Source organism: Salmo salar, chromosome ssa20 (genome assembly GCF_905237065.1).
Source record: "Salmo salar chromosome ssa20, Ssal_v3.1, whole genome shotgun sequence".
NCBI classification, from domain to species: Eukaryota; Metazoa; Chordata; class Actinopteri; order Salmoniformes; family Salmonidae; genus Salmo; species Salmo salar.
In genome coordinates this window covers 20,863,862-20,881,416 of record NC_059461.1, presented here as the reverse complement: position 1 = coordinate 20,881,416, position 17,555 = coordinate 20,863,862, and the positions used below count along the sequence as shown (strand labels likewise).

At 46.5% G+C, this 17,555-nt stretch overlaps 1 protein-coding gene and 1 pseudogene across 2 annotated transcripts in view; one reads left to right on the top strand and one right to left on the bottom strand.

Annotated features, from left to right (window-relative positions):
• Positions 1-17,555, top strand: part of anapc5 (anaphase promoting complex subunit 5) — an 87,155-nt gene that overhangs the window by 18,539 nt on the left and 51,061 nt on the right.
• Positions 1-17,555, bottom strand: part of LOC106596834 (glutathione hydrolase 1 proenzyme-like) — a 32,881-nt pseudogene that overhangs the window by 7,341 nt on the left and 7,985 nt on the right. The window contains exons 2-5 of the transcript XR_006760879.1: positions 1,228-1,434; positions 971-1,101; positions 794-883; positions 247-439 (exon numbers count right to left, since the gene is read on the bottom strand). The product of XR_006760879.1 is annotated as a glutathione hydrolase 1 proenzyme-like (transcript). The remainder of the gene's footprint in view (positions 1-246; positions 440-793; positions 884-970; positions 1,102-1,227; positions 1,435-17,555) is intronic.

The window sequence follows — 17,555 nt, the reverse complement described above, 5'->3', positions numbered from 1 at the left end:
TGCGACCCCTCATGATGAGTTCAGATTTTTTGTGGCCCCCACCCCCATCAAAGTTGCCCATCCCTGTTAAAGAACATTTAATTTACACTGTCATTAAAGGGTAGCTATTATCAACCATCCATATCACTTAAATCTATCTTTGTCAATATTATTAGATTTGTAGAAGTGGTTGTAGTAGTAACATAGCAATTACAGAATCATTTTTGTTCCATATTTGTTTTCTTTGATCTCCTGTCCTATCCTCACCACATATTGGCATCTCCTTGAATAGCGTCCTTGTTGCTGGCGATGGCCTTGGCCAGGGCTTTGCCTATATGGAAACCTACGCGTGCCAACTGAATGCTTGGCTCAAACAGCTCCTTCCATGGCAGCCTGCCGTGTCTCCTGTGTGCCATCTCGTAACCACGGATCTCCCCTGGAATGGCTATAGACAATCCACCTGTTATGCAAAGAAGTCTTTACCACATTTTGCACAAAGTTGGAACCCTGCCCAGAAAGGATTTAAAATGCGTATCAGTCCATTTCCTCATTTTGACAGGTCAAACTGTTGCCCCCTTAGCAATGCATATGATGCAGAAGGTTAGAGCTAATTTTCCTTAGAATGATGGCAGATCAGGGAAGAGGCTGCCAGAAGGTTCAAACACAGTGTTATCTTCTATCTATCCCTACCCCACTGTGATACATGACAGCTACGATATTACTATTCAACTGTTATCTCAGGATGGTTTGAACTACAGAACCTGCCTAGCCTAACCTGTACCTGACATACATTCCAGAACAGTAAAAATGGTACCTTTCTGAGGAAGCTGGGTGTTATTGCCAAACATGTCTTTCGTCGCGTTCATTGGTGCTGTCTCTCTCGCGTCAATGGTTTCTACCTTCCCTGTCGAGCAGTGATACAAAATACAGACAAATGGATGTGTTTGTTAGCCTTTTTAATTTGTGGTGTCTTGAGGACACACTGACTCACCTGTGGAAGCATTGTAGATGTTGAAGAAGAGACCCCCTCCAATGCCCATGCTGTGAGCGTTCAGGAGGCCAACACACAGCAGGGCGGCGATAGATGCATCCACCGCTGAGCCGTTCCTCTTCAGGATGTCCCTAGGTACGCACACACACACACTTAATGCTCCTTGTAGAGCTTAATCGTGTCCTGTCATTTGACTAAGTGTGTACCATGAATCATTGTATCAAAGGGAATTAGTTGGCTAGTGTTACGTTACTTACCTCCCCACCTCAGAGCATATCCCAGCATCTGTAGCCACGGCAGCTTTTGAGTAGAAATGGTCTGAGGGTGAGATGGGGTTCTTGTTTTCCACGTACACCCACACGAGCACTCCTACTGCAGCCAGCAGGGCAGCCAGGGCAGCTACCAGAAAAAGAAACACCAGGCCAGCCACCAGGCCAGCCACCGGGGACTTCCTGCTCATGTTCCTGCCCAGGGGAACCAACACACCAACACATCTTACAGTTTGACAGGAGCCTTACAGATACTGTATCTTCCTGATTTAATTTATTATATAGTTAAAAGTAGTAGGCTTTTTTAGCATGCAGTCAGTCTTAGTGCTGTGTCTGCCTGATGAAACCTTGTCAAAGGAACCTGCGAAGCGCCATGGGCATTGTATCTTAATGTCATCACTATCTTCCCAATGCAGAGGTCCCCCATGGAGCATGCTGTGGGTTGTCAATCATATACATGTGACTCAAATCTAAACTGTCAGAGGCTGTCGTTTGAGTTCCCTGCATGTGTCCCTTAATGTTTTCTGTGAGTTACAAAATGGTACGGAGGTGGTGGTGGTGTCTGTTTGACAAGCTCCATTAAACTTTCAACTCAAGCATAATGAAACAGAAACTCCTGGTAGAAAATAGTGGTATCCTACTACCTGGGATTGAGGGTGAGTGAGCAGGGAGCAAAGAGCTGACTATAAGAGTCTAAAAATGTAAATGTGTGAATTCCTTGTGATTGTACGTTTGTCTAATGATGATACACTTTATTTCAAGTGAATATTTACTTTCACCCTTGAAAAATCATAATAGTCCTCTCCCCTCAACGTTTTGTGATCCTGGCCTGAATTTACCATGTGTATGACCTCTCCTATAGAGGACACACATTTTTATCTTGAAATTATCACACATCCCTGTGACAAAGACTGTGACAACCAACCCCGGTCTCCCTTACATAGGAAGCATAAAATTAAGAGGAAGATACAAGAAATTGAACATATACACTGAGTGTACAAACCATTAAGAGGACCTTCCTCATATTGAGTTAAACCCCCTCATGCCCTAGACTCAATTCATCAGGGCATGGACTCTACAAGGTTTCGAAAGCATTCCACAGGGACGCTGGCCCATGTTGTGTCAAGTTGGCTGGATGTCCTTTGGGTGGTGGAACGTTCTTGAAACACACAGGAAACTGTTGAGTGTAAAAAACCTAGCAGTGTTGCAGTTCTTGACACAAACTGTTGTGCCTGGCACCTACTACCATGCCCCATTCAAAGGCACTTTAATATTTTGTCTTGCCCATTCACCCTCTGAATGGCACACATACACAATCCATGTCTCAATTGTCTCAAGGCTGAAAATCCTTCTTTAACCTGTCTCCTCCCCTTCATCTACACTTATTGAAGTGGATTTAACAAGTGGCATCAACAAGGGATCATAGATTTCACCTGGATTCACCTGGTCAGTCTATGTCATGGAAAGTAAACTCAATGTATACCAAACAAAATCCATTGATTTCAAAGTTTAACATTTCAAATGATGGTTTCTGCTATTGGATAAACTTTGAAATACATTTTAAGGTGAAAAATCGGAGTCTCAGTGTAATTCCATTTCTGAGGAATTGCCCTCGGGCTACACAGAAAACATGGCTACCACATCAATGTACTCTTCACCATAAAGTACATTGTGTTATAAAATAACAATTTATTATATTAAGAGTTTGTCTTATCAACCATTTGGCAACACTTACATAATAGATGTAACCCTGATATCTGATATATGGCCTACACTTTGGAACTAAGCTGTTCAGAAGGGAACAAAAAAACACTGTAATGAGTTACTGAACACACAAGAAAATGAACATAGAAAATGAAAACTAGAACAAATCCCCATGAAAAAAACCAACCCCAAAACACACAAAAACAACACCCCCTGCCACGCCCTGACCATTCTAAAATGACAAAGACCCTTTATACTGGTCAGGACGTGACAGACTGTCGTGGATAAGTCCCAATATTTCCGTTTATGCAGGAGCTCCTCTACATTATTTAACCTACATTTGAAGTAGCCTACCCACCCATACGGTGGCCACAGGTGCTCCTACTATTGACCTGTTTTTGAAGGAGGTGTTTGTAAACTATTAGGCCCACTACTCTCACTGTCATCCCTGGCATCTGGTCATTTCCATGGCACCACAGGTGCTGCTGCTATTTCAAATAAACCTTGAACAATATCACAATTACTATTCACAATATGATAGACATAACATATTGCACAGATTTGTCTGAGTGCATGCTCTTTTCAGAGTTTCTAATAATAACAGAAACAGGGTGCTGGACCAGCTTGTGGGAATAGAGTGATTCTGCTATTTATTCTCATAAATAGGGAATTCTATGTGCAACAGCAGTGGTGTAACACATGGGACTACAAGTGTCTGTCTGTAGAATTAATGCTGATTTCTTTCATTAATAAAATGTTCCCATTACATTACATTATCTTATGCCATTCCACCCATAATGATGTAATGATAATATAATGTGTTTAGTGTTGACATTTGTTGGAAAACCTGCATTTGATTTTTTCAATTTAATTGCGACCTATGTCATGTCGACTGTGTTTTGTCTATAAATGGCTTAAAATAAGGTTCATTTTCCACTACAATTTCTTGCGTTGGTTGAAACGAAGCACAAATGGCAATTCTCAGTTATTAGTCTAAGTGCAATTTGGATGTCTGCACAGCCCAGATCAATACCCCCAAATGAGGAGAAACAAACTTCACAAACCAATCAGAGTTATACTTCAACTACATCTTTAATAATAAGAGCTTTGCAATAGCACTAGACTTTCAATGATGCGCCATTTCTAATGAACCATTGAAAGTGACAACACAAAAGTACAAAGATCTTTTATAGCCAAGATACACCCCTCTCAACCTACATGACGAACAACAGATCTTAGGAACAGTTCACAAAGAAAGACTTTTACTTGAGAGAGGAGTATTCCATAGCCAGATAGCATTCGCTATAAATTATCGTTCAGTTTGGTCCCCAAGACGAGGTTCTAATCCCGTTCCTGGTACTTCATAGCACAAAAACACCATCTCATCCTATGGCATAAATCAATTGTCAACTCTAGATACTCCCATCTCAAGTAAACCCCCTCTTGACCCCACTCCTGGACAAGCTCACTGAGGGGAGTGAGCCTCTAGGTCATACACTATCCCAGGATAAGTGCCACATCAGAGAGGACATACAATGGTTCCAGACACTGCCATACACCTCCCCCCAATGCCAAAGGAGGGAGTGACTTGCGCACAGACATTGTGGAGACAAGTAATTGGTTCCCCATTAATCACGCCATCCCTTCACATGGTTTAAGAATAGGTAAAGACACATTCACATATGAAGACAATGTTCCATCCTGTCCGCTTCCCTTTCTGATATTCTGCATAGCACCAGAGACATGTAAAAGACAAGTCTGACCTCTCCCCTCTCTGGGCCCCAAGTGACTGAGCCTCAGCTGAGGGAAGAAATGCAACTGCCAACACTAGAGTCTATTAGAAATACATTCTAATAGACACGTATATAACATAAACATATTATGCAATACAAGCATTATAACATAATTTTGCAATTTTCCACGACAAGAGTCTCTTCTACTGACAGGTCACCGAATGACTACTCTTCTGCTCCTATTGTCTTATGGGACTGTGGGTGTGAGTGCTGCCCCCCTTCCTCCCCGTCATCCCACCCCTTTATCCCCTGGTATGGACAGGGCAGGATCTCACCTCCACTCTCTGCTGTCTAATGCACCCATTAGAGCCACACATTCACCATCTCTCTGCCCCTAATGTCTTCCTCCCTACTGCCAGCCCATTCTCTGTAATGGACCTTGGCTGTTACAGCAGGAGAGTGAGCAGCTGACGGTTCCAGAAATACAGAAATCGGCCCATTTCATATTGGTTAATTCAAGTTTTGCCTCAGTATTTTTTAAAGATATACAGAGGAAATGTGTTATGTAGATTCACACAAGTAAAGTACAGCATTGACATAATATCTGTATAGATTTAATCGAGCCATCCTATTGGTAATGATTGCTACCTGTGTTGGGGAAGCTCCTCTGAAAAGATAGTTTACCAAGCTACCAATTACTTCACACTGAAGGAAGTTAAACCACGGTAAAGCTACCCTTATGAAAAATGTAATTTACTTTTCTAATGTTACTTTGAAAAAGTAGTTATAAAACAGAGTCTGGTACTCTCTAATGTGTGGATAGGCCACTCGGAGTAGACGGATTCCAGACTGCACTCCGGTCAAAGAGTGACGACAGACACAGAAGCCCAGTCTAGGAGTTTTAATGACGAAACAGGTTATACATTTTTTTTCACCTTTATTTAACCAGGTAGGCAAGTTGAGAACAAGTTCTCATTTACAACTGCGACCTGAGCAAGATAAAGCAAAGCAGTTCGACACATACAACAACACAGAGTTACACATGGAATAAACAAACACACAGTCAATAATACAGTAGAAAAAAAAGTCTATATACAGTGTGTGCAAATGAGGTAAGACAAGGGAGGTAAGGCAATAAATAGGCCATGGTGGCGAAGTAATTACAATATAGCAATTAAACACTGGAATGGTAGCTGTGCAGAAGATGAATGTGCAAATAGAGATACTGGGGTGCAAAGGAGCAAAGAATTAAATAAATAACAATATGGGGATGAGGTAGTTGGATGGGCTATTTACAGATGGGCTACGTACAGGTGCAGTGATCTGTGAGCTGCTCTGACAGCTGGTGCTTCAAGCTAGTGAGGGAGATATGAGTCTCCAGCTTCAGAGATTTTTGCAGTTTGTTCCAGTCATTGGCAGCAGAGAACTGGAAGGAAAGGCGGCCAAAGTAGGAATTGGCTTTGTTTGGGGGTGACCAGTGAGATATACCTGCTGGAGCGCGTGCTACGGGTGGGTGCTGCTATGGTGACCAGAGAGCTGAGATAAGGCGGGGCTTTACCTAGCAAAGACTTGTAGATGACCTGGAGCCAGTGGGTTTGGCGACGAGTATGAAGCGAGGGCCAGCCAACGAGAGTGTACAGGTCGCAGTGGTGGGTAGTATATGGGGCTTTGGTGACAAAACGGATGGCACTGTGATAGACTGCATCCAATTTGTTGAGTAGAGTGTTGGAGGCTATTTTGTAAATGACATCGCCAAAGTCGAGGATCGGTAGGATGGTCAGTTTTACGAGGGTATGTTTGGCAGCATGAGTGAAGGATGCTTTGTTGCGAAATAGGAAGCCGATTCTAGATTTAATTTTGGATTGGAGATGCTTAATGTGAGTCTGGAAGGAGAGTTTACAGTCTAACCAGACACCTAGGTATTTGTAGTTGTCCACGTATTCTAAGTCAGAACCGTCCAGAGTAGTGATGCTGGACGGGCGGGCAGGTGCGGGCAGCAATCGGTTGAAGAGCATGCATTTAGTTTTACTTGCATTTAAGAGCAGTTGGAGGCCACGGAAGGAGAGTTGTATGGCATTGACGCTCGTCTGGAGGTTAGTTAACACAGTGTCCAAAGAAGGGCCAGAAGTATACAGAATGGTGTCGTCTGCGTAGAGGTGGATCAGAGAATCACCAGCAGCAAGAGCGACATCATTGATGTATACAGAGAAGAGTCGGCCCGAGAATTGAACCCTATGGCACACCCATAGAGACTGCCAGAGGTCCGGACAACAGGCCCTCCGATTTGACACACTGAACTCTATCAGAGATGTAGTTGGTGAACCAGGCGAGGCAATCATTTGAGAAACCAAGGCTGTTGAGTCTGCCAATAAGAATGTGGTGATTGACAGAGTCGAAAGCCTTGGCCAGGTCGATGAATACGGCTGCACAGTAATGTCTCTTATCGATGGCGGTTATGATATCGTTTAGGACCTTGAGCGTGGCTGAGGTGCACCCATAACCAGCTCTGAAACCAGATTGCATAGCGGAGAAGGTACGGTGGGATTCGAAATGGTCGGTAATCTGTTTGTTAACTTGGTTTTCGTAGACCTTAGAAAGGCAGGGTAGGATAGATATAGGTCTGTAGCAGTTTCGGTCTAGAGTGTCTCCCCCTTTGAAGAGGGGATGACCGTGGCAGCTTTCCAATCTTTGGGAATCTCAGACGATACAAAAGAGAGGTTGAACAGGCTAGTAATAGACGTTGCAACAATTTCGGCAGATAATTTTAGAAAGAGAGGGTCCAGATTGTCTAGCCCAGCTGATTTGTAGTGGAAAGCATGGCCATCCGTAGAAAAATGCTTATTGAAATTCTCAATTATAGTGGATTTATCGGTGGTGACAGTCTTTCCTGCCTGTGTATATTGGTTCCTAACTTCCCTGAAAAGTTGCATATCAGGGGGGGTATTCAATGCTAATGCAGAACTGCACATGATGTTTTTGTGCTGGTCAAGGGCAGTCAGGTCTGGAGAGAACCAAGGGCTATATCTGTTCCTGGTTCTAAATTGTTTGAAAGGGTCATGCTTATTTAAGATGGTGAGGAAGGCACATTTAAAGAATAACCAGGCATCCTGTACTGACGGGATGAGGTCAATATCCTTCCAGGATACCCGGGTCAGGTCGATTAGAAAGGCTGCTCGCTGAAGTGTTTTAGGGAGCGTTTGACAGTGATGAGGGGTGGTCGTTTGAAACCAGACCCATTACGGATGCAGGCAATGATGACTCTCTGGAACGAGATCCTTGCCCTGAGCTTGTCTGTTTTATTGTCCAGGGACTGAACATTAATGAGTAATATACTCAGAAGTGGAGGATGGTGTGAGTCTGACTAAAGGTCACTCCGAATACCTCTTCTCCACCGGCAGTGTCTTGAAGCAGCCTCTAGTATAAGTTAAATCGCCTTGAGTGGTACGAACAAAGGATCTAATTCAGGATAGTCGTATTACTGCCACTCTGATATCCAAAAGTTATTTCCGGCTGTATGTAATAACACAAAAACATTCTGGGCTAATAATGTGAGAAATAACATAAAAAATACTAAATATTGCAAAGTTGCTTAGGTGCTAGAAACAGAGTGGCCATCTATCGACGCCAACCTGTTCTCTACATACAAATTACTTGCATTTACATATAACAATAGCAACAGGAATATTCTAAAAGTAAAATAAATATTTGTTCTGACTTACATTTGGTAGAAAATGCACAAATATCCATGCAAAGGAAAAATGGTCTGTATTGTCACGTCCTGACCCTTGTAAGAGGTCATTTTCTATAGTAGAGTGGTCAGGGCGTGACAGGGGGTGTTTTGTTTGGTTTTTCTATGTTGTCTATTTCTCTGTTTAAGTTCTAGTTTGTCTATTTCTATGTTGGGGTTCCGCGACAGTTCCCCGTCCAGAGCTTCCGGCGCCGTTTTTCAGTCCGGAACCTACTGAGACGGCCTACAGTCCGGAACCTACTGAGACGGCCTACAGTCCGGAACCTACTGAGACGGCCTACAGTCCGGAACCTACTGAGACGGACCTCAGTCCGGAGCCTCCAGCGACGGCCTGCAGCCCAGAATCTTCAGCGAAGGCCTGCTGCCCAGAACCTCCAGCGGCGGCCTGCTGCCCAGAACCTCCAGCGGTGGCCTGCAGCCCAGAACCTCCAGCGGTGGTCTGCAGCACAGAGCTTCCGGTAATGATCTACAGTCCGATTCCTCTGATAATGATCCACAGGCCGGTGTTACAGAAGCGGAGGGATCTGCGGACGGAACGGGGGTTACGCCCTGAGCTGGAGCCACCGCCATTGCTGGAGGATTGGAGGGAGAGGAGGGTTCTTGGTTTAGCACTAGAGCCGCCATAGACATTTTGTCACCCTCCCTACTCTCCCTTTGTGTTTTGTGGTTGTTTTGTTGGGTTTTGTTTGTGTGCAGTCGGGGTCTGCACCTTGGGGGGGGGGGGTACTGTCACATCCTGACCCTTGTAAGAGGTAATTTTCTATAGTAGAGTGGTCAGGGTGTGACAGGGGGTGTTTTGGGTGGTTTTTCTATGTTGTCTATTTCTATGTTTAAGTTCTAGTTTGTCTATTTCTATGTTGGGGTTGTTTGGGTTGATCTCCAATTGGAGGCAGCTGATCCTCGTTACCTCTAATTGGAGGTCATATTTATGTTGATGTTTTTCCCACCTGTTTTTGTGGGTGATTATTTTGTGAGTAGTGTGTTTTCCTCTCTGTGTCACAGTTTGTTGTTTTTTGTGTATTCAAGTATTTAGTGTATTGCAATTGGTTTCACGGTAAATAAAATATGTGGAACTACGAACACGCTGCCTTTTGGTCCAATCCTTCAGACAGCCATGACAGGTATCCACTAAAGCCAACTGAAAGTTCAATAAAAGGTCCATGTAGATCTAATTAAATTTAGCGAGATTCTAAATTCAAATCTAACAGGCTTTTATACAACCACCCCACAATTAGTGTAACTAATTTGAATTTAGTAAAAGCCTCCCTCTTCCTTTCTACGAAGGTAGGTCTGCATTGTCTAACACAGCAGGAAGCTCCACCAATCGGGCAACAGGACGCAGGTAGGTTCGTTACTTGACCTTGACCTCCACAGTCCGGATCCTTCCATCTGCACCTGGGATCGTCTTCACTATCCGTATGATGGGCAACGAGGCTCCACTATCATGGCCACTTGTCCAACCTTTAAGTCTGGTGTGTCCTTCCACCACTTCTGCCTCTGCTGAAGACTTGGCAAATAGTTCCACATGAAGTGGGTCCAAAGTGGTCAGCCAGGACCTTACTATGCTTCCAACGGCGTTGTCCAAGAAGGTCTTTGTCTGCATATACAGCATGTGGGAGTGAAGCATCATGGAGCCTAGTATGCCTTCCACCTCCGTAAGGATCGTTAGGAGGACATCTTCATGTTGAGTTACACAAAGAGCATTCTGAACAGACCTTATCTCCCTCTCCCATGCGGGGGTTGAACCAAAAACTGATCTTCAAATCAAATTTTATTGGTCACATACACGTGATTAGCAGATGTTATTGCGGGTGTAGCGAAATGCTTGTGCTTCTAGCTCCGACAGTGCAGTAATATCTAACAAATTACACAACGTATACCCAATACACACAAATCTAAGTAGGAATGAATTAAGACTATATACATATGGATGATCGATGTCAGAGCGGAACAGACTAAGATACAGTAGAATAGTATAGAATATAGTATATACATATGAGACGAGTAATGCAAGATATGTAAACATTATTAAGTGAATGAGATACTGTAGAATAGTATAGAAAAAGTATATACAGTTAAAGTCTGAAGTTTACATACACCTTAGCCAAATAAATTTAAACTCCGTTTTTCACAATTCCTGACATTTAATCCTAGTAAAAATTCCCTGTCTTAGGTCAGTTAGGATCACCACTTTATTTTAAGAATGTGAAATGTCAGAATAATAGTAGAGAGAATGATTTATTTCAGCTTTTATTTCATTCATCACATTCCCAGTGGGTCAGAAGTTTACATACACTCAATTAGTATTTGGTAGCATTTCCTTTAAATTGTTTAACTTGGGTCAAACGTTTCGGGTAGCCTTCCACAAGCTTCCCACAATAAGTTGGGTGAATTTTGGCCCGTTCCTCCTGACAGAGCTGGTGTAACTGAGTCAGGTTTGTAGGCCTCCTTGCTCGCACACGCTTTTTCAGTTCTGCCCACAAAGTTTCCATATGATTGAGGTCAGGGCTTTGTGATGGCCACTCCAATACTTTGACTTTGTTGTCCTTAAGTCGTTTTGCCACAACTTTGGAAGTATGCTTCAGGTCATTTTCCATTTGGAAGACCCATTTGCGACCAAGCTTTAACTTCCTGACGGATGTCTTGAGATGTTGCTTCAATATATCCACATAATTTTCCTTTCCTCATGATGCCATCTATTTTGTGAAGCGCATCTGTCCCTCCTGCAGCAAAGCACCCCCACAACATGATGCTGCCACCCCCGTGCTTCACGGGGCTTGCAAGCCTCCCACTTTTTTCTCCAAACATAACGATGGTCATTATGGCTAAACAATTATATTTTTGTTTCATCAGACCAGAGGACATTTCTCCAAAAAGTACACTCTTTGTCCCCATGTGTGGTTGCAAACCGTAGTCTGGCTTTTTATGGCAGTTTTGGAGCAGTGGCTTCTTCCAGTGGCTTCTTCCTTGCTGAGCGATACTTTTGTACCTGTTTCTTCCAGCATCTTCACAAGATCCTTTGCTGTTGTTCTGGGATTGATTTGCACTTTTCGCACCAAAGTATGTTCATCTCTAGGAGACAGAACGCGTCTCCTTCCTGAGCGGTATGACGGCTGCGTGGTCCCATGGTGTATATACTTGCGTACTATTGTTTGTACAGATGAACATGGTACCTTCAGGCGTTTGGACATTTCTGCCAAGGATGAACCAGACTTGTGGAGGTCTACAATTGTTTTCTGAGGTCTTGGATGATTTCGTTTGATTTTCCCATGATGTCAAGCAAAGAGGCACTGAGTTTGAAGGTAGGCCTTGAAATACATCCACAGGTACACCTCCAGTTGACTCAAATGATGTCAATTAACCTATCAGAAGCTTCTAAAGCCATGACATCATTTTCTAGAATTACCAAGCTGTTTAAAGGCACAGTCAACCTAGTGTATCTAAACTTCTAACCCACTGTAATTGTGATACAGTGAATTAATCTGTCTGTAAACAATTGTTGGAAAAATTACTTGTGTAATGCACAAAGTAGATGTCTTAACCGACTTGCCAAAACTATAGTTTGTTAACAAGAAATTTGTGGAGTGGTTGAAAAACGAGTTTTAATGAATCCAACCTAAGTGTATGTAAACTTCCGACTTCAACTGTACATGTGGTCTGTGTACAGAGGGAAACAGGATAAAAGCATGGCCGCGGGAAGTAAGGGTGCTGAGGATGCTGCACCACCCCCTGAAAATGTTGAATTAAACAAAAATATTAATAAAAAAAATATTCAGTACCAGTCAAAAGTTTGGACACACCTACTCATTCAAGGGTTTTTCTTTATTTTTACTATTTTTTACATTGTAGAATAATAGTGAAGACATCAAAACTATGAAATAACACATACGGAATCATGTGGTAACCAAAAAAGTATTAATCAAATCAAAATATATTTTATATTTAACATTCTAAAAAGTAGCTACCCATTGCCTTGATGACATCTTGGCACACTCTTGGCATTCTCTCAACCAGCTTCAACTGTAATTGTAACGTCCGTCGTCAAGAATGGACCAAGGCGCAGCAGGTATGTGAATACTCATGGTTTTAATTTTTAAAAAAGGAGTAAAGTATTCACTGACAAAACAATAAAGGTGACAACAGCAACAGTTTTACAGGCTCTACAAACGCAGTGCAAAAACAACTACCCACCAAACCAAGTGACAAACATACTCCTACATATATGACTCCCAATCAGGAACAACGATCCCCAGCTGTTCCTGATCAGGAGTCACAAGACCAACACAGAACATTCACACACACACACAAGACTGCCACGTCCTGACCCCAAAACTACTACAACAGCTCCATCTGCTGGTCAGGACGTGACAGTACCCCCCTCAAGGTGCAGACCCCGGAATGCACCTAACAGAAAACACCAACAAACAAAATCCCCAACAAAACCCATAAACAATAACCCCTAAACAATAAGGGAGGGAAGGGAGGGTGGCTGCCGTCACCGACGGCACTGTGCTACACCCTCCCTCCCCAACCCACCTATCCTGGAGGTGGCTCAGGTGCAGGACGTGGACCTCGCTCCACCTTCGGCATTGCCCACTTTGGTGGCGCCGATAGCTGCGCCGGGCAGACGGGCCACTCGGGCTGACCCTGGCAGACGGACCACTCTGGCTGGGTCGGAAGACATGCGGGCCACTCGGGCTGGGCCGGAGGACAGGCGGGCCACTCGGGCTGGGCCGGAGGACAGGCGGGCCACTCGGGCTGGGCCGGAGGACAGGCGGGCCACTCGGGCTGGGCCGGAGGACAGGAGGGCCACTCGGGCTGACCTGGCAGACGGACCACTCGGGCAGGGCCGGAGGACCGGAGGGCCACTCGGGCTGGGCCGGAGGACCGGAGGGCCACTCGGGCTGGGCCGGAGGACAGGAGGGCCACTCGGGCTGACCCTGGCAGACGGACCACTCTGGCTGGGTCGGAAGACATGCGGGCCACTCGGGCTGGGCCGGAGGACAGGCGGGCCACTCGGGCTGGGCCGGAGGACAGGCGGGCCACTCGGGCTGGGCCGGAGGACAGGCGGGCCACTCGGGCTGGGCCGGAGGACAGGAGGGCCACTCGGGCTGGGCCGGAAGACCGGAGGGCCACTCGGGCTGGGCCGGAGGACAGGAGGGCCACTCGGGCGACCCTGGCAGACGGACCACTCGGGCTGGGCCGGAAGACCGGAGGGCCACTCGGGCTGGGCCGGAGGACAGGAGGGCCGCTCGGGCGACCCTGGCAGACGGACCACTCGGGCTGGGCCGGAGGACCGGAGGGCCACTCGGGCTGGGCCGGAGGACCGGAGGGCCACTCGGGCTGGGCCGGAGGACAGGAGGGCCACTCGGGCTGACCCTGGGAGACGGACCACTCTGGCTGGGTCGGAAGACATGCGGGCCACTCGGGCTGGGCCGGAGGACAGGCGGGCCACTCGGGCTGGGCCGGGCGGACAGGCGGGCCACTCGGGCTGGGCCGGCGGACAGGCGGGCCACTCGGGCTGGGCCGGAGGACAGGCGGGCCACTCAGGCTGGGCCGGAGGACAGGCGGGCCACTCGGGCTGGGCCGGAGGACAGGCGGGCCACTCCGGCTGGGCCGGAGGACAGGAGGACCACTCGGGCTGGGCCGGAGGACCGGAGGGCCACTCGGGCTGGGCCGGAGGACAGGAGGGCCACTCGGGCTGGGCCGGAGGACAGGAGGGCCACTCGGGCTGGGCCGGAGGACAGGAGGGCCACTCGGGCTGGGCCGTGCAGTCTGGCCACTCTGGCAGCTCCGGGCAGTCTGGCCACTCTGGCAGCTCTGGGCAGTCTGACCACGCTGGCAGCTCCGGGCTGTCGGGCCACTCTGGCAGTTCCGGGCAGGCGGGCCACTCTGGCAGTTCCGGGCAGTCGGGCCACTCTGGCATCTCCGGGCAGACGGGCCACTCTGGCGGCTCCTGACTAGCGGGCGGCTCTGGCGGCTCCTGACTAGTGGGCGGCTCTGGCGACTCCTGACTGGCGGGCGGCTCTGGCGACTCCTGACTGGCGGGCAGCTCTGTCGACTTACGACTGGCGGGCAGCTCTGGCGACTTACGACTGGCGGGCAGCTCTGGCGACTTACGACTGGCGGGCAGCTCTGGCGACTTACGACTGGCGGGCAGCTCTGGTGACTCTTGACTGGCGGGCAGCTCTGGTGACTGTTGACTGGCGAGGCTGGGCTGACGCACTAGACTCCTGATGCGTGGGGCTGGTACTGGACGTGCCAGCCTGGAGACATGCACCTCCATGCTAGTGCGTCTAGCGGGAAACACCGGACCGAAAGGGCGCACTGGCGGTCTTGAGTGCAGGGTTGGCATCACCCTTTCCGGCTCGATGCTCACCTTGCCCTGGCACCTGCGGGGCGCTGGTACCGGGCGGACTGGGCTGTGCGTCCGTATAGGCGAGATGGTGCGTACCTCAGCGTAACATGGTGCCCTCCACCTCATACGCACCTCCCTGTAGTCACGGGTAGCTGGCTTACGGCTCTTCCTTGGCCTGGCCAAGCTACCCGTGTGCCCCCCCCCAAAAAAATTATTGGGGGTGCCTCTCGGGTTTCCTACCCAACCGTGTTCCAGCATAACGTTCCCGTTGGTTCCTCTGTCCATCTGCCTTCACTCTCCTGAGTGCCTCCACCTGTTCCCATGGGAGGCGATCCCTTCCGGCCAGGATCTCCTCCCAGGTGTAGGCTCTCTTGCCGTCCAGGACATCCTCCCATGTCCATTCCTCCATTTTGTTCTCCTGTGGCTTCCTCCTCTTCTGCTGCTTGGTCCTTTGGTGGTGGGTAGTTCTGTAACGTCCGTCGTCAAGAATGGACCAAGGCGCAGCAGGTATGTGAATACTCATGGTTTTAATTTAAAAAAAAGGAGTAAAGTATTCACTGACAAAACAATAAAGGTGACAACAGCAACAGTTTTACAGGCTCTACAAACACAGTGCAAAAACAACTACCCACCAAACCAAGTGACAAACATACTCCTACATTTATGACTCCCAATCAGGAACAACGATCCCCAGCTGTTCCTGATCAGGAGTCACAAGACCAACACAGAACATTCACACACACACAAGACTGCCACGTCCTGACCCCAAAACTACTACAACAGCTCCATCTGCTGGTCAGGACGTGACAGTAATGCTTTTCCAACAGTCTTGAAGGAGTTCCCACATATGCTGACCACTTGTTGGCTGCTTTTCCTTCACTCTGTGGTCCAACTCATCAAAAAACCATCTAAATTGGGTTGAGGTCGGGTGATTGTGGAGGCCAGGTCATCTGATGCAGCACTCCATCACTCTCCTTCTTGGTCAAATAGCCCTTACACAGTCTGGAGGTGTGTTGGGTCATTGTCCTGTTGAAATCAAATGATAGTCCTACTAAGTGCAAACCAGATGGGATGGCGTGTCGCTGCAGAATGCTGTGGTAGCCATGCTGGTTAAGTGTGCCTTGAATTCTAAATAAATCACCGACAGTGTCACCAGCAAAGCACCCTCACACCATCACACCTCCTCCTCCATGCTTCACTGTGGGAACCACACATGCGGAGATCATCCGTTCAACTACAATGCGTCTCACAAAGACATGGCGGTTGGAACCAAAAAATTCAAATTTGGACTCATCAGACCAAAGGAGAGATTTCCACTGGTGTAATGTCCATTGCTCTTGTTTCTTGGCCCAAGCAAGTCTCTTCTTACTATTGGTGTCCTTTAGTAGTGGTTTCTTTGCAGCATTTCAACCATGAAGGCCTGATTCACGCAGTCACCTCTGAACAATTGATGTTGAGATGTGACTGTTACTTGAACTCTGTGAAGCATTTATTTTGGCTGCAATTTCTGAGGCTGGTAACTCTAGTGAACGTATCCTCTGCAGCAGAGGTACTGTAACTCTGGGTCTTCCTTTCTTGTGGCGGTCGCCCTTTCTCATAGCGCTTGAGGATTTTGCGACTGCACTTGAACCTTTCAAAGTTTTTGAAATGTTCCTCATTGACTGACTTTCTTGTCTTAAAGTAATGATGGACTGTAGTTTCTCTTTGCTTATTTGAGATGTTCTTGCATTAATACGGTCTTGGCCTTTTACCACATAGGGCTATGTTCTGTCTACCCCCCTACCTTGTCACAACACAACTGATTGGCTCAACTGCATTAAGAAGGAAAGAAATTCCACAAATTAACTTTTAACAAGGCACACCTTTTAATTGAAATGCATTCCAGGTGACTACCTCATGAATCTGGTTGAGAGAATGACAAGAGTGTGCAGAGCTGTCATCAAGGCAAAGGGTGGCAACTTTGAAGAATCTCAGAAGCACTGGGGCTTTACTAGTCCTATATTAGTGGATCGATTTATCCTACTGAATTTACTGTTAGTTCTGTTTTTATACACAAATAACAGTCCACCCAAAAATGCTTACCACCCTTGTTATTGTAATGGTGAGAGGTTAGCATGTGTTAGGGGTATGATATTTGTGCGTCTGTAACTTCCTCACTCAACATTCACGATTCATTCAAGATTATCCGTGGTCATGGTAGCATCCACATTCATGTAGAAGTGTTTGGGAACTTATTTACAATAAAAGGGAATCCATTCATTTCTATTGGGCAGAAAATAATCTGAAACACAACCAAAACAAACAGCAAATGCATCCCAAAAATGTGTAGAGTCAGATGCTTGATGTAGTCATTGCGTGCTTTGAATATGGGACCAAATAACTTACTTTTTACTACTTTAATACATACATACGTGAATTTGTCCCAATACTTTTGGGACAATCTGCACTCTGACCTCATAGTCATTGTATCATTTCAAATCCAAAGTGCTAGAGTACAGAGAAGAAACAATACACAATGTGTCACTGTCCAAATGCTTTTGGAGCTCACTGTAAGTTCAGGAGTAAAAATGTGCATAACAAATCGCATTAATAAGTTGCATTCCTTGTTCAATCATTTTTGAATGACTACCCCACCTCTGTACCCCACACATACAAGTATCTGTAAGGTACCTCAATTGAGTACTACATTTCAAGCACAGATTCAACCACAAAGACCAGGGAGGTTTTTCAATGCCTCGCAAAGAAGGGCACCTATTGGTAGATGTGTAACAAT